The 16,436-nt window shown below is 46.3% G+C and overlaps 1 long non-coding RNA gene across 1 annotated transcript in view; it reads right to left on the bottom strand.

The window, feature by feature from the left end:
* Positions 1-16,436, bottom strand: part of LOC106629492 (uncharacterized) — a 48,771-nt gene that overhangs the window by 7,554 nt on the left and 24,781 nt on the right. The window contains exons 3-4 of the long non-coding RNA XR_012583036.1: positions 3,637-3,792; positions 1,833-1,940 (exon numbers count right to left, since the gene is read on the bottom strand). This is a non-coding gene — a long non-coding RNA (uncharacterized LOC106629492). The remainder of the gene's footprint in view (positions 1-1,832; positions 1,941-3,636; positions 3,793-16,436) is intronic.

The following is a 16,436-nucleotide window of genomic DNA, read 5'->3' as shown; positions in this document are numbered from 1 at the left end:
GACATCCTCCTGCTAGGCCAGGCACTGGGGATGGGGTGTCTGAGGAGCTTCCAGTTTGCCTCACGCCTCTGCACAGCGCTGGACTGGGAAACTGGAGTGGGGCCCAGGCTCTGTCCTCCCTCCCTGGGATTCCCTCAGGCATTGGGTTGCCCAGAAGATTTAGGGAAATGAATCCTGCTCACTCCTTCACACACATCTTTTAGGGTACTGCGTGTTGCTGTGTGCTCTTTGCAAATGCAGTTTCCTGTGAAAAAAAATCCCAGCCTTGCTAACATCCCACATGTAATGTGATACATTTCCATTCATACACACTTCCCACCACTCCGACATGCTGCACTGTACAACCAGAGAGACAAAGAGTGTACGGCACGTCTGCACTCAGAAATACCAAATTCTTCTGGCGTGCAGGGGGTGACTTGGGGTTATTTGGGTGTGTTCCCCCCCCTCTACCCCCGCCCCATCCTTTTCCAGAAGAGTTTGGAAAATTACTTTCCACCATCTGCCCTGCCAGAGCTAGGAAATATTTGGAATACGTTCCATTCTCCTAATGAACACGCAGCAGCAGGGGTGCTGCAAATGAGAGAGACAAAATCTTTCTAATGAACAACAAATGAACTAGAAATCACATCTACATAGCTTCAGCTTTTGTTGCCTATAGCTTTAGGGTGATTCATGGAGACAAAAATCAATGCATGTGCTGTAGACCCAGGTCTAGCACGGCGTGCAGAAGTCTTGTCGTGACCCAAGCCATATTTGTTTTGGATACAAATGCAGACTCTCACTAGCTTCCTTTTCCTTTAATTGACAAAAAAAGTAGGGGAAGAATTTAAGTATGGTTCCTACAACTCTTGTTAACGCTCTTCTGAACGTGTTGAATTTATAGGATACCATCAAATGCATATTAGTATTCATGACACAAATCACATTGCTTCCAACTGGTGTATAGAGCTGTATCATGCTCTTTTGTTAAAAAAATAATGTGCTCCAACTGAAGAAATTAGTGGTTCTGTCTCAGAGGAAAAGGGCCAAAAAGCTCTGCTTGATCCACATTCTTCAGAGGCTGAGGGTGGATGTTGCTGAGCATGGACGGGGTGAATTTCCAGATCCACCACAGCAGAAATTAAGGGCTTTTCTCAAGTATGTGCCATTATGAATATGCAATTAGCTGTTCTTCCTTGAAGAGTTTTGCCTGCTGCCAACCAGCCAGACACAAGCAAGTTTCCACCCAAGGCTTTTGGTGTTAGAAACTTGGACATATCAAGTGGAAACCTCATTGAGGGCTCAGATGCTGCACAAGGGACAGTGTGACCCATCCCAGCTGTCCTTAGCACAGGAGAAGTGTGAGGAATAAGGCATTCCTAGAGCTGCAACTGATCCCATCCTTAACAGCAAAACCTCTGATCAGATACTGGGACTTTTCTTCCAGCCTCCTCAGAGGCGGATTTATTTTCTTACACCAGAGCACAAGCTCCAGCCCAGAATACTCAAGGAGTGACAAGTGCCAGCAGAGAACTCAGCTCCAAAGCTGAGGCATCTCTCAGCTCCTCCCTCAAAGGAAAAGCCATGGGAGCCCAGGGAATGCTTCCAGCCTGCACTGCAAGCCATCCCACTGGCCCTGGCAGGGCAAAAGCATTGCCAAGCCAGCAGATGTGAGCGCTGGAACAGCTTTCTCAAAGCCTGGGCAGAGCTGCACAGGGAACCCATCCCAGGGGATAAATTGGTGACCAGGTAGGTGCTGCTGTGCAGGGACAGCAATACTGCTCCCCTCTGCAATCTCTGCATCCTTCCTGGGCTGCAGGAAGAGTGGGATAAAAGGCTTTGCACTGGCTTACCTCTCTGCACCTGATCTTCTCACCTGCTCCTGTGCTGAGGTGCTGATTTTTTGGTGTGTGCCCTCATTTTCCAGGAGCCTGACTCTGCAATTCCTTCAAGCATTTAACCTGCAAAAAGTCAGCAGTTTCCCCAACAAGACCTTACATGACCAGGCCTCCTTATTTAATACCATCTTCCACACAGCCCTTCACCCTCCTTGTCTCCCATTCCTCACCCTCTGAAAGAGCTCTTGGATCCACCACCTCAGACTCATTAAATAGCCACTTGCTTTCCCCTTGGTCTCTCACATTAAAGCATGTATTAAAAGGGGAAAAAATAGGAAAAAGAGAGAAACAGAACGTTCCTACAAAAAAGCAATTTCTTGGCTGGCCATTTTTTTTAAACTCCCCTCAATATGGCAGGAGATATTTATGTCTGAACAAATCCTTCTCCCTCCCAATCAATCCAGCTTCCTTTGCTTCTGCAGTGCAGTCACACTGTTTCTATCAGTCTGTTACTGTGAAAATTAATGTGACAACACAAAATGCAGCATAATGACTAAAGGTGTGTGAAATAGTCCTGGAGAGACACAAAGTGACTTCAAATGCAAGGTATTTCCTCCTTCCCCTTTCTCCCATCCTACAAGCTGCTGCAGTTCTGAAAATGGGACAGTTTTCAAAGAGACTATATTTGCAGAGCAAAGATGGATGCTATTTTTATTGCAAATTAGCAGATTTTTTAGCAGATCCAACCTCATTTGCAAGTGAAAGTGACTCTACTTACCATGCAGATATAGGTCTTATGTTGGAAACTCATGGAAATTCATGTTTTGAACATACTTAGAGAAGAAAAAAATAGCCCCTGCCTTTATTTCTGGCTGTGACTTGCTCCAGTGAAGCAACACCAGTGGGGCAGCACGTCTTGGCTGAGCTACTACATTCTGTGAGCAAGTGGGAATGAACCTGAAAACAGTTTTTAGCTGTGCTCTGTGAACTTCTGGGGGCTGGGGACTTCGAGGAGTCCACAGAGAAATGAGAAAAGGTATTCAGCTGTTAGAGAGAGAAATTTTCTATCCGGGGATCCACAATTCCCTTGGAAAGTTTTGAATAGTCTGCGCATATATATATATGTGTGTGTGTTTGTGTGTATGCCCAGCTGGGGTTGTCCATGGTCTGCACTGATGTGAAAAACTACAATCACAATGTAGTAAACAGTAACAGGAAAAAACAATCAGTTAACAGTTATTCCTGCAAAAAATGCCCTTTCAGAATGCCAAAACTTTTCATTAAATTGGAAAAAAAAAATCTGGTGAGTCATTTAAGCCAAGAAAAACAGTTGAAAAAATAGGGAAATAAAGCATTGCATTTCAGTGCACTGAATCCAAAGATTTTCAGTGGGTTTTGATTCTAAATGGGATTTTTCAATTAGAAGTCAGTCTACAACTTGAGAAAGGTAAGCAAAAGGTTAAACAACTCCCAAATAAACCAGCAGAAAAAGTTATTACATCCCAGATGATGCCAGTTGTGTCAGGTCCAAATCCACATAACAAAAATTACCAAGAAAAAAATAAATTGGGCAAGTGAGAATAAAAACTGTGCACACCTTTAAAACCCTCATACACCATTGGGGCTGGATTCTCAGAAGTGCCAGTTTGGATTTGGTTACAGCCCCACCATGAAAATGAATTAAAAAGATTAAATAAAAAGTTATAAAAATCTTCATTTTAATATGGGCACTGCAAGAAGAAAGTGAAAAATAGAACAGCAGGCGGGAAAAGCAGAGAGCTCCTATTTCAAGAAGTGATTTGAAGGGAGCAATTCCTACCTGCCAAATTTGCACATGCATTCCTCCAAGGCCAGCTATGCAGCAGGTGTGAACCTGTTTGTTCCTCTGCTGACAGCAGCACGGGGGGAAGCAGCGGTGCAGGTATTCAGGGATGGAACAAATCCTTCTGGCAGCTGCCAGCTTTGCAGGGCTCTGCTGTACATGGAAAAGCAGAAGGTGAGTGTCAGCCCTGCTGCTGTGCTGCAGCCTGATGGGCTCAGCTCTTTCTCCTCACATTCCTGGGTGTTTTTGGGGGATGCAGCTCCTTTTTCCATCATGGCCATTAAAACAGACACACCACATTCCTGAGCACTCTTACTGAGGTTGCTTTCACCACAAGACAGTTCAAAGTCAGAGGTAAAACATGTTAAAACCACCTAAATTCATCCTACAAAAAGACTCAAATATTTAAAGCTGAAGTTGTGAAAAAGGAAACAAAGAAAAAGGTGTCAGGAACAGCATCCCAAAGCTCCTCTGTGAATACACATTTCACATCAGGTATTTTAATGGTCCATATACCTGTCCCAGACACTCATTCCCCTTGGATGAGGACATCCTTGGACTGGAATCGGGCTGGTTGCACTTTTACCAGCACAGCCTGTGCTGCTACAACAGAAATTACATTTTGAAAACTGAAAAACACATTTCACGGTTCTTACAGTCCTTATTTTCCTTAAGATAGGTACAGGGGTTATATTTCCTTATTCCTGACAAAAAGATCAGAGTATTTTTTTGTGAGCACGAGGCAGCTGATCATTTGTAGCAGGCATGAATTATTGCAGTGTCTCCATCCAAACAAGTGAACATCTGTATCCCATTTTCACTGGCACCACGAGATACCTGGCGCAGCCCCAAAAGGGAATGTTTAGCTACAAGGGTTTAAAATATGCATTAATTTGCTGTTGTGTTATCTTCTGGTATTCTCAGCTTTTGAAAAAAAACCAAAAAAACTTTATCAGTGTAGTCCTCCCACTGTCTATTTGCCTTGCTGTGGCCCAGAATGAAATTAATTAAGTAAAACAGTTTTGAAAGCCTCATTTGTTTTCCCTCCTGAGGAGCAATGCTTATGGAAGCCAGTTGGAGCAGGACTCTGGGGAGGATGGGACATTTCATGTTCCTCCCTCTGCTGCTGCCTCTCTGCAGAGGGGGACTGTTGGTTTATTCAGCCCTCCCAAGGACAGCATCACTGGGAGAGTGATTTTCGACAATCCATGAGTGGGAGGTCTATGGAAAGGAAGCCTGGAAGCTCTTTTAGTCCAGTGTTGCATCCTTGGCTTTTGAAAATGTGTTTTTGTTGAAAGCAAGGTGTGTTTTCCCAGCAGATCATTATCTACAGCCACAACCAACTCGTGTAAAACTCCAGGGCAGGAAAGCTCCTTTCTGTGGCTTTCAGCTCAGCCATGACCTTATATCTAGAATCTGCTTGGCATGAAAAACCCTTCTGTTAAAGAAATTATGTTTTCCTTAGTTGCTTAAATTTCCCTGGTCCCTCCTCTCTGCAATCCCAGAGGGTGTCCCCCACCTCAGAAGCTCTTCTGGGGTGATCCCTATTTCACCATGACTGCCACTGGAGACAAGGGGAGTGGGGATCACCCCAGCAGCGGCCTCAGCTGCTGCTTCCAGTCTGTCCAGCTCAGAAACCATCCTTCACCTTCCACCCTACCCCAAGCTTCGAAGAAACCACCGATACCTCCTTTAAATCCTTTCTTAGCACTCCCCATTTCCAATAATTTCTGTTTAAAAGGGAAAAACACAACTTCAGCACCAGTGTGTGCTGTGACTGCTGCCTGTGCAGTTCCTCACATTTTAACTCCTATTCCTTGGCTGTTTACACCCTTTTGTAGATTCCCATCAGTTGTTCACACTCATTTGTAGTTCCCATCAGCTATGGGGAAGGAGATGCCCATTTCCCCTGCATTTGTACAAGCACTGAATTTGGGAATTTACTCCAAGCTGCTGGAGCTCTTAGATGGTTACTACCAGTTGTACTACTGCTGCTTTGGTCAGACATGGTGGCTGCACTGCTGTGATGCCTCAGGTTTAGCTTTTATCTTTTCAGATTCTGTGCTGCTTTAGTGTGTGGGTCTGGGTTCACATTATGGGACAGTGAGCTCTGTGCACAGAGCAGGGAGACAAAACAATTCCTGCTCCAGCTGGGCACCAAGGACAAATGACCCAAATCTCAGCCCAAGAGCACAAACATGGGCTGAAGAGAGAAAAACAAGGATGGGACTTCATGGGCTGGAGGTGTAATTGGACAATAAACTGCAATATGGAGCAGAACTGATCCCAGGGACAGACCCTGTGCCCGCTCGTGCATTTTGGGGCCATTTTGGTTCATCTTGGGTGCAGCCCTGGCTGGGCTCTGGTGCTGCCCAAGGTGCATGCATGGAGGAGATCCTTTTAATAAATGCCTATTTCATTCTTTAAGTCTGTCCAGCCTTCACAAGGCATCTCTGACTGCCTTTCTGCAGCCACCAAGGGCTCAGTCACCACCTCATTTGCTAGAGGGACTCCTGAAATCGCAGCCACCGTCACCGCAGTACTCAGTGACAGTTTCATTAACACCTCATATGTGATTCCTCTCCAGTTTAACTCCCTGGGACGGGTGAGTTAGGCGGACAGGGACATTTCTCCTGGGAGATGAAAAATATTCTGGGTCACTTCTCTAATATTTTGCTGCCCATGGAAGTCACTCAATCCTTCAGCCACACTGAGAGTGACAAAATGTGCTTGGCACGGGCTGCAGGGTCCCTGCTGAGGCAGCTGCAGGGTCCCTGCTGAGGCAGCTGCTCCTGCACATTCCTGCTGGGTACCCCCTGTGCTGGCACACAGGAGGAGCCTGCAGCAAACCCCTCCGAGTGGAAAGATGAGAAAAGTCCTTGAGTAACAACCTGGCCTTTCTCCACAGCTGGGAAACTGAGGCACCCAAGGCAGATGACTGTCTCAGCCACAGATGGCCAGAGGGTTTCAGGCAAAGCTGGGCACTGAGTTTTATCCAAGTTATTTAGACCACACGTCATGTCTGATGATTAAAATAATGGTATTAGTATCTGCTTCAAACTCTGCTTGGCTCTGAAATAAGAGACAATTAAAAATGTAGGAAAATTCCTCTTATTAAATGTCCATGGTGAAGCTGACCTGACAAATAAGAAACAAATTCACAAATACAAGCAAACAGCATGTTGAGCTATAGAAATAAAGAGGAAAGAAGCAAACAAGGCCATGTCTCCATAGAAAACAGAGTTACACCAGTACAGCTACGACTGCCCTGGAAACGTCTCATCTCAGGGCAAGGAGGCCTTTTGGGCCATGGCCTCAGAAATTAGGTAGTCTGCAAAGAGCCTTGCTTTTAAGTGTCTTCACTCAGGAGGATATTTAAAAGAAACAAAACAACAAACTGTATGATTTAGAGTCACCCCTCACCTGATACTATTTTCATAGACAAAGTGGAAACCTTGTCACAACCCCTGTTTTAATAAACTCTCCTCACTTTTTGGAGGATTCTCCGTGCAGGATCCTCTCCAGGGCTGCTCCCCGAGTGTTTACTGGTTGTTAACTGTGCTCCCTGACAGCCTCCAGTCTCGGAGAGCATCAAAGGGGAAGGAATGCCACTTGCCTAAACGTGATAGACTATTGCTGCAGGCAGGAGTAACTTGTGCTGTCAGTGTTCAATTAGCACCAAGTTAAACTAAATGTCTTGTGAATATTTCATAACGATCTGCCAGCATCGTATCTGAACTCTCTGGCTTTTACCAAGCCATTTCCCTTCCAAAGTGACATGATGTGGAATTAAAGAGGAATGATGAGCCAATCTCGCTTGAGTATCTGCTCAAGAATTACGCTGTAGAACTAAAAAGTAGTAATAATTTTAAAAAAGCACAAAATACCCCAGCAACAACTGTCACCTAAAATTATACTTTGATAATAAACTGTCTTTGAACAAAGTGGGAGTTTACACACAGTTCTTTTTCTGACTGTAAATTTATTGCAGCTTTCCCATTCACTTTGCGACTTGCAGGAGCTGATGTAAGCTTTTATATTTCCCATTTGTTTTTCACACAAAGCCGAGGAGTTAAATGGGTTGGAATAGACCTTAAAAGCCAGGGCTAACTTTAACTCGAATCTGTGGCAAGCACCAGGTGAGCTGCAGGAGTGAGCCAGCCTGGGCTGAGCTGCGTGAGAGGCAGCAGCTCCTCTGTGGGATCTGGGGCAGAAAAAAACCCCACACAAATGCAAATAACTCGGTGCTGCAAAGCAGCCGCTCTGCAGACACGCAAATCCCAGGCTGCAAAGTAGCTGTGGGATCTGCCTGCCCTGCCCGGGGGTCCTGGGCACTGTCCCCAGGGAGCTGAGTCAGCCTCACTGCAGGAATTGGAGTCTCCCCTGAGCCCTGGCACAGCAGCAAAGCTCCAGGAAACAGAGGCAGCAAAATCTCCGAGGTCACTGTGCTGATTGCTCACAGCCCCTCTGAAGGACAGAGGTCTTCTCCAAAAAGGAAAGGTGCCACAGGCCACCAAGAGTCTTTCCAGCTGGGGCTGCCAGCAAGGAGATCAGTTGGTTCCAACACTAATGGAGCAAAGCCACCAATTCACATCACCTCATCCATCTCAGCCCCCGATGATAAATGAGCCTGGGTTTGCACCAGCCTGGGCTGATGATGCTCTGCAAAACACAGCCAGCTCTGCTTGCTGAGGAGACGGTCCCCTCAACTGAGGAAGGGCAGGCTGAACTAGAAACTTCTGCTGGCCACAGGCTGGGATGAATGTTCCAGGGCAGGTCCTAGGCACGAGCAGAACAAGTGCTGAGACAGGATTTTAAGTTACTCAGCAAGTAAAGAGTAATGGTGAATCTGAAATAACCACAGGGACTGAACCATTTCCCTTGGCCGGTGCCAAGTGACCCATGGGTACTGTCACCCAGCAATGCTGCCTTTGGGTCTGGAGTCTCATCACCCCCAGATTTTACAGGAAAATAGTTACCACTTATTAGCTATCTGCCCATAAAAAAAAAAAAAAAAGTCACACCTCTTTTGGTAGTGAAGGCTTGGTAAGAAAAGCCACATGGGAGCTATTTTACAGCACTGAGTGCAATAGTTACCTGTTGCTGCAGCTGTATTGATGTAACAGATGAAACTCGCTCCTACAGGCAGGGTCTGGGCTTTGCCATTTTCAGAATAGCATCATTTATAAATGTACAGCAGCTCTTCCCCTTGGCGCTCAGTCCTTGCCCAGTTTGATCACTCCTTTGCTGGCACAGGAGCGTGAGACCCTCACTCACTCCCATGGCAAGGGGAGCTGCTGCTGGCCCTGCAGAGCCACTCCTGTCCCAGGCAGCCCAGCTGGGGCACAGACCTCAGCCAGCCAGGCCTCCCTTGTCCCCAGGGCCCTGCAGGGCTGCACCCCATGGCCCAGCTCCAGTGAAGGGCGCTACAGCAGAGAAACACAAAAACACCCTGGGAAGAGTGGGGGAGATGGAGGGAGGAGGGCCAGGAACTTCAGAGATACCACAGACACCTGGAGAGACAGACTCAGACCTGGGGGAGAAAACCAGACACAGCTCTGTGCTCAGGGCCAGGGCACTGCTTTTAAACCCTACACAGGACATGCCAATTAACCTCCCTCCTTCCCAGATAATGAGGGAGTTGGCTCTGCTGGTGGGGAGGGTTGGCAGGAGCCCCATTCCCTCCTCTCCACTCACACCTGAGTGATCTGCATGCTGGCTGAGGGGGATGAAGCCCAGTGCAGAGATGTTTAAAGGCTCCCATAATTTGTTTAACAGACCTGAGGACCTACCAGCATTTAACTGCTGCAGACATCGATGTATGACAAACAGCAAACCAAACCCAAGCGTGGCTGGGCTAGAATGTTAATCCATCCTTTCAAAGGCAATGGAAACAGGGAAGATCCCCAGATCAGTGGAAGGGGGGATTGGGCTGTGGACAGGCAGCCTCGTTAACACTGAACACCCCAGCCCTTCCCAGTACAAACACTGACACTGACCCTCCCCAAAAGGCTGAACTAATATCCTGATAGTGCTGCTGGCACCCTTCCAGCAGCTGGTTTTGTACATAGACCTGTTGGGGTTTTTGATACAGTCACTTGTCTGAGTGCCAACGTCTGAAAAATAACTCAGGAGGCCTTTTATGGCTCTAGATTTGAGGCTTTGGGGACATTTTCCATTTGTTTCCTTGTTAGACCATCACAAAGAATGCAAATACTACTAAAGTCATGGAATAAAGTCATAGATTTCCCTGATTGTGTGTTCAGCTGTACAGCAGTTGCCAGGGTAAATTCAAGGATGTGCTTTAAAATGCCAAAATATATTAGTAACACTTGTCTATGAAAATAATGATTATAAGAAAGGGATTTATTTGTAAACCTTACAGAGAAAACACAATTCTTCCCATATTTTGCTGTGGAAAAGTCCCACATGAATTGAACCTTCAGCTGGTGAGCTGAAAATTGCAGGAGCTGGAAAAACTCCGGGGGTTGGAACAATCCCAATGTCACCGGAGCATTTCCGACCCACCCAGTCCCACTGGCTTTTAGAAGGTTGTTAGAAATAATCAGAAGGCTGTAAAAATAATATTTCTGCCTTGATTAACATGATGTTCCAGTCTGCTGTTGGGTTTTGTCCTTGATTATCAGAGGGCAGAGGCAGATGCTGAGTGTGCAATCACCAACCACCAGTCTGTGTGTCAGCCCCCAGCACAGACAGAGGGGAGAGAAGAAAGGAAGGGGATCCAAGGGGAGACTCACAGGAGCAATAATGACACCACTTTAAGAGGGAATAGCACATGGGTAACTGCTGTGAAGAATGGCAGGGAGTGAAGAAGGGCTTTGCTGCTCCCTCACCTGTCAGAGGTGCTCATCCATCCCCAGGCACAGTGTGACACTCACTGAATTAAGGGTCATAGCATGGACACAGCAAAGGTGCCACAGCATCCCTGGGGACACAAAAGGATTCCCAGGACTGCCATTGCCCAGGCAAGACCCCTGACCTTCAGCTGCACTTGGACTGCAGAGAGGACGGCCCAAGGATCAGCTCCTGCTGATCTCAGTGTCCCTGGTGTCCCCCAGCCACCGCAGAGGGTCCTGCAGCAACCCCAGCTTTTCCTGCCAAACACATTCCCCTGGCTCCCTCTGGAGCAGGCACTGTGAGCTGGGCACCCCCTGCCTCTCCTTGCAGATCTCTGTGCTTTGAACCCATGAAAAACCCCTAATTTTTTTTTTATTTTATTTTTTTATAATTCACCTGGTACCTCCAGGTTTCTGTGAGATATTTTATTGCATTAGTGTTGTCAAATGGTGACATTTCTGAGTGTAAGTCATAGGGTTGTTGTTAATGCCAATTTAATGGTGCTAAAATGATTAAATATGGCAGGCTTTTAAATAATGAGGTACATAAAAGGTGTTAATAACCTCTTAAGTGCTTTAATAATATTCTGTGCTATCATAAAATGTTAGTAATTGGACCTCTTAACTTTCATCTGCCATAAAGTAATGAAAGAAAAAAAATCTCAACAGAGGCGCTGAATGGCTGAAGATTTTGCTTAAATAAAAGAAAAAAAATTGAACAATGGTAAAACTGAGCCTATTTGTTAAAAAAAAAAAAAAGAAAAAAAAAGAAAAAAAAAAAAGAAAAAAGAGAAAGAATTAACTGGAAAGCCCAGCGGAACATGCATTTTAATATCATGCAAATTCTTAGCATTTCCAAAAAACGTGTTTGGTGTAAGGTACTGCAAGAACAAAGGATTCCAATGAAAGCACCATGTCTCAGTGCATCCAAGGAGCTGCTGAGTCTGACGTGAGACAAACCTGTGTGTCACTTGTGGAGTCAGAAACAGCAGAGGATCACAGAATCTCCTGATAACAGAGCTGAGCTCAGCCTGGGCTGCTCTTGCAGCTGAGCAGAGCTTCTTACACACAAGATCAGAGCTTCTTACCAGCAGATCTGCTCCTGGGAAAGCTCTTCTGGGGCAGGCAGGGCTGCAAACCCCAGAATTTCAGAGGAAGTGCAAATGCTAAGGGCTGAAGGATCCTTCAGTGCCCCCACAGGTAATGAATTCTCAGTGCTGAGCAGCACCCACTGAGGCACAAAACTGGATTGACCATGTGCGGAACAGCCAAATGTAATTAAAATTCAAAACAGAGAGGCCAAATAGGAATATCTAAATAAAATTTGGACAGGATCCTGGGTAAGCAGCAGCTTCAACAGAAAAGGCCAGAGGTCTGTAAAATCCCCTCCAGGCTACTGCTTGAATCCCATCCAGCGGGTAGCGAGAGGAGCTGCAGCAGTGTCCATTAAATGTGCTGACACTGGGCTGGTGCTGCCTTAAAAGGCTCCCCAGGATAATGTCCAGGGATGTTCCTGAGGTCCCCTCCTCCCAAACAGCAATCCAACCCAATCAAATTATTGTGAGAAACCTGCATCAGCAAAATAACTTTCATTAATGGATATTTGCAGGTTCTGGCTCAATGGCTCTCAGGGAAGCCTTTTAAGGTCTCTTTAGCTGCTGCCTGATGTGCTTTGCTTTTCTTTATTGCCTGTTAACACATGCACCCAGTTCTTTTAAAGAACAGGTGCTTTGAACTGACTCTAAAATAAAGGGAATCAGAATTTTGGGGCTAACCATGTAAGAGTGGTGTAACAGAGCCCTTAGAGCCACGAATCCCACCCTGTGAAACACAGGCACTGTGATTTTCCCCAGCCTATTTATAACATTTATAACATTTCGTCACACAGCAGGGAGGGGGCACAGCCCCACGTGAGCCAGGCAACCAATGCTCAGCAGAAACAACAATAGGGAACAACACCAGCCAAGAGTTTGCCCATAGGCATTGAAAAATTATAATGAGCAAATCGATTTTGAGTAGTCTAAATTTGCTTGGAGATAAATCAGGAGCTGAACAAGTGCTCTATCTAACAGAGAAATGATTCACCAAGTACAGTGTTCCTGGAGCCACAGAGAATGCTCTTGGCTGCTCTGAATGCTGGCTTTTATTTATTTATTTATTTCTCAGACAAGACCATTATTATTTTCTTGTTACAGGTCTAGTGCTGATCCCACCGCAGTCAATGACAAATTCTCCATTGGTTTCAATGAAGGACTTGGCCTCCTAAAAGCAATTTTTCATCAATACCTGAAGTACTTCCTTGACCCTCATATTTAAGGGTGAGCACTCATCAGCACCTCTCCCCAGCACAGCTGCAATTTGCAAAGTCCCTCCATGTCCCACTGCAGGCCCCAGCATCCCAGAACAGGATTGTATTTCTTCTCAGAGAGATGCTCTCTGCTTCATTTGATGTGCCCATTACTTGAAAACTGTCTCTCCTTTTGTCCATTAGCTAAATTCTGGATGAGCTTATTATTCTGCTTTGGTTTGTAACAATCCCACTGGATCCATCTCTATGCTTATTAGGATTTTAGAAATGCAATTTAATTTGTGCTAAAGCATACAAATTCGGCTCCCCTATGATCTGTGCTGTTCAGCACCCCACTCCTCTGTCTGCAGCACAGCTCTGATCCCTGCACATCAGTGGAAGGAGCAGTGCTGGGGTACAGGCCAAGCAGGGACCCCCACTGAGAGAAATTCCTGAGCTCTGGTGAGCCTGGGGACCAGAAGTGAAACCAATTGGTTTGTAGGTAGCTCTGTTAAACTCCTTTCCAACTCCCCAGGAAATACTCATTTCTTCAGCTTGACTGGAAACCATCAAGCTCCTTTGGGTGGCCCTGAGAGCAATCTATTTTGAACAAAGTTCCTGGAATCAAAACATGGGCACAGCCAAAGAGATGCTCATGTACTTTTTACACTCATTCTCTTGTGGTTTTTTGTCTCACACCAGTTCAGACTGCAGCCAGTGCACGTCCCAGCCCTGCTCTGAGCGCATCTTCACCAGCACAGAGAAACACAGCCCAACAGCTGCCAGGGCCTGGCTGATGGTGTTGATTGGGCAAGTTAATTAAGAGCAGAAGTTATTTTGAACTAGGATAGGTTAAAAAAAAAATACACAGAGCAAGTGTTTCATTTTGTGATTTGATAGCTTTGCTTTCTGGAGAAACATCTCGAGCCATTACTCTGAGCATCAGTGTGGCTGCAGCAGGGCACAGACATGGCACAGACACTTCCAGTTGCTTCCTGATTTCCCTGAGAAGTCCCTCAGGCCATCCCAATACCTGAAAAGAGTCACCTCCTCTGGTTCCCCACTGAGCTTTGTCCCATTTGACCAGGGATCATTCTCACCCACCAGAGAAGAGCCAGGACATGGACACGGTGATGCCACACAAGGAAAAAGCTTTTTGTGTCTTCATGAGGTCAGAGTGCAGAGTGGGCTCTGCAGTGGGCAGGGAGAGCAGAGGGATGGCCACCAGCACCTCCTGGGACACTCCTGGAGCCACAAGAGCCACCATGGCAGGTCAATGGCACTGCCACAACACCAGGGCCACCCTGGCCACCAGCTTGGGCAGCCTGGGCTCTTCTCATCAAGGCCAAGTAACAAATACTTGGTTTCTCCAAACTCTACTAACTTCAACAAGCCTTGTCCTCCTAAAGACTCTCTGAGTACCATTTAGTGCTTAATAAATGCTCTGCCTCATGGAAAAGAAGGAGATAAAATCAATAAAGTGCCTACAAAGTTGCTTTGTACCGTCTCACATGCATATTTAGAAACCCTCTCTTCCCTGCCACTCACCTCATGGATCTATTCTTGGAGGATAAAAACTGGGATATACTTTGCAGCCAAAAGTAAAGTCATAAAGAAGTTTGCTCACGTTCCTCGACACATGAGATATAGAGTTAATTAAAAATTGTTCTCTGTACAACAGGTTTGTTTCACTGGAAAATGTCACTGATGTAAGGCTGTTCTACTCTTGTTGCCAACTACATTGAATTGACTCCATTATAAGCTTACTCCTCCCCCCTCCCCATTACTTTTCTTCCAATAATAAACCAGAGAGGTCGTAGAGCCCACTTTTTTATTGGAAAAAGTGCATTAGGATTAGCTGGCTTGGAGCAGTCATTTTATGCCCCTCCAGTCCCTGTTTATCTGTGGCTCTACAGAAGCAGCAAATACTTGCTCCAGTCCTGCACAGTATAAATGAGATTTTTGATCCTACAGGCATGGTGCTGTTAAAAGATTTTTAATTAGATAAATACATTTTATAAAAAGATTTTGCAGAATAGTTGCCTCTAGCAACTGTAACAATCTTGAAGCTTCATCTTCTAAAAGGAAAGAAAACTCTTGCAGGAGGCTGGTTGTGTTATATAAAAAATGAAAGATGGTATTACAGAATTAATAGGAAGGGGCCAATGGAAATGCAGTCCCACTCCTGGAAACGGGAGTTTGTTTCATTACTGACTTCAAACAGCACATGGATTTGTGCTCTGATTTTTCCAGCCAGATTGCCAAGTGAGCCCTGGGCTGGAGGAGAAGCTGGCCCAGGCTGGAGGGAGATGTTTCCACAGCTGCTGGGCTCTCCCTGTGCTGCCCTGGCTGTGCCCTGCTGCTCCCCCAGCTCCGGCCATCCTCACCCAGGGGATGCCACCATAACCCCTCTGCAGCACAGAAATTGCTCTCCTCGCCTGCCAGCCGTCCTGGAAGTGTCCATCAGCTCAGGGTGGCTCTGGTGCTGTCCCTCCCTGCCTGAGGATGGAGAACAAGGAGCATCCCACAGGCATTGCATCCCCAGGGCGCCCTGCCTGCAGGCACAGAGGAAAGACCCCAGCCCTCCTGATCCCACAGCTGCCAGGCCTCAGGAAGAGCAGGTGAAGGAAGGGCAGACGTGCCCAGGTCATGCCAAGGTGACAAGAACTGCTCCCATGCCCTTCTCCATCCAGCTCAGAGCTCTGAGCCCCTCTGGGATGCCACGGCCCCAGAGGCCTCATTGCTGTGGGGCAGGGGCTCCACAGGACTTTCCCTCTTTCACATCCCAGTGAGTGAAGCCTCACAATACGCTGTCAAGGTGGGGAGTTTTATCCCTGCAGACTCAGTGCAGGATAGCAGCTGGAATGGGAACTTTTCCATGCTCACCCCCATAGTCAGTATATTTAGCCCTGACCTAGAAAGACCATCCTTTCTAGGGCTGAGTTGTGATTCAGACAGTCTGCTTGCTGAGCAGAGACTGCCAACTGTGCCGAATCATAGCTGATTAGAGGTGGGAGAGAGCCTGAAAAACAATACACCCAGGCAAATGCAGTGGGTTAGGAGCATTTCATGGAAATTATATTTAACACCATTCTGGTGACTTAAAGAAAAGTTAAAACAAACAACCCTCGCACCTTCCAAAATAACCCTACCTGTCTCTGGTGGGAGAGGAGAGACTGGCAAAGGGTTGCTATTTTAAATCACAGTGGAACGGGGTAAAGAAAGAATATACATGGAGGTAGATCCATACATAGGTATAGATACATGCACACGCATCTCCAGATGAAGCAGGGCACTCATTGTCTGAGAAAGGAAGGGTGGACAGAGAAGCAGATACTCTTTTTTTTGCATTTTAGGGGAAATTCTACCTTGAAGCAAAACAAATTCAATTGTGTCTAAAGGGAAACCAGAACAAAAGAAAAAAAAAACAACATGAGAAGATGTCTGGAGACATCGTGCTCATACAGAAATGTCTGCTGGCAGGTCAAAAAGTGTCCCACCAGCCCAGCGTGGGACTGAGCTTGTATCCCACAGGCAATTATCCCCTGCCTGCAGACACTCTCAGCCATCCCTGGGATTTGAAGGAGAAATCTTATCTACAGGCCTGTGAGAAAGCAGAGGGAGGCACACGTTGTACTTCCACACCAGTAAAA

The sequence above is a fragment of the Zonotrichia albicollis genome, chromosome 17 (genome assembly GCF_047830755.1).
Source record: "Zonotrichia albicollis isolate bZonAlb1 chromosome 17, bZonAlb1.hap1, whole genome shotgun sequence".
NCBI classification, from domain to species: Eukaryota; Metazoa; Chordata; class Aves; order Passeriformes; family Passerellidae; genus Zonotrichia; species Zonotrichia albicollis.
Note: the sequence above shows the minus strand (reverse complement) of the source record. Positions and strands in the feature narration are given on the sequence as shown.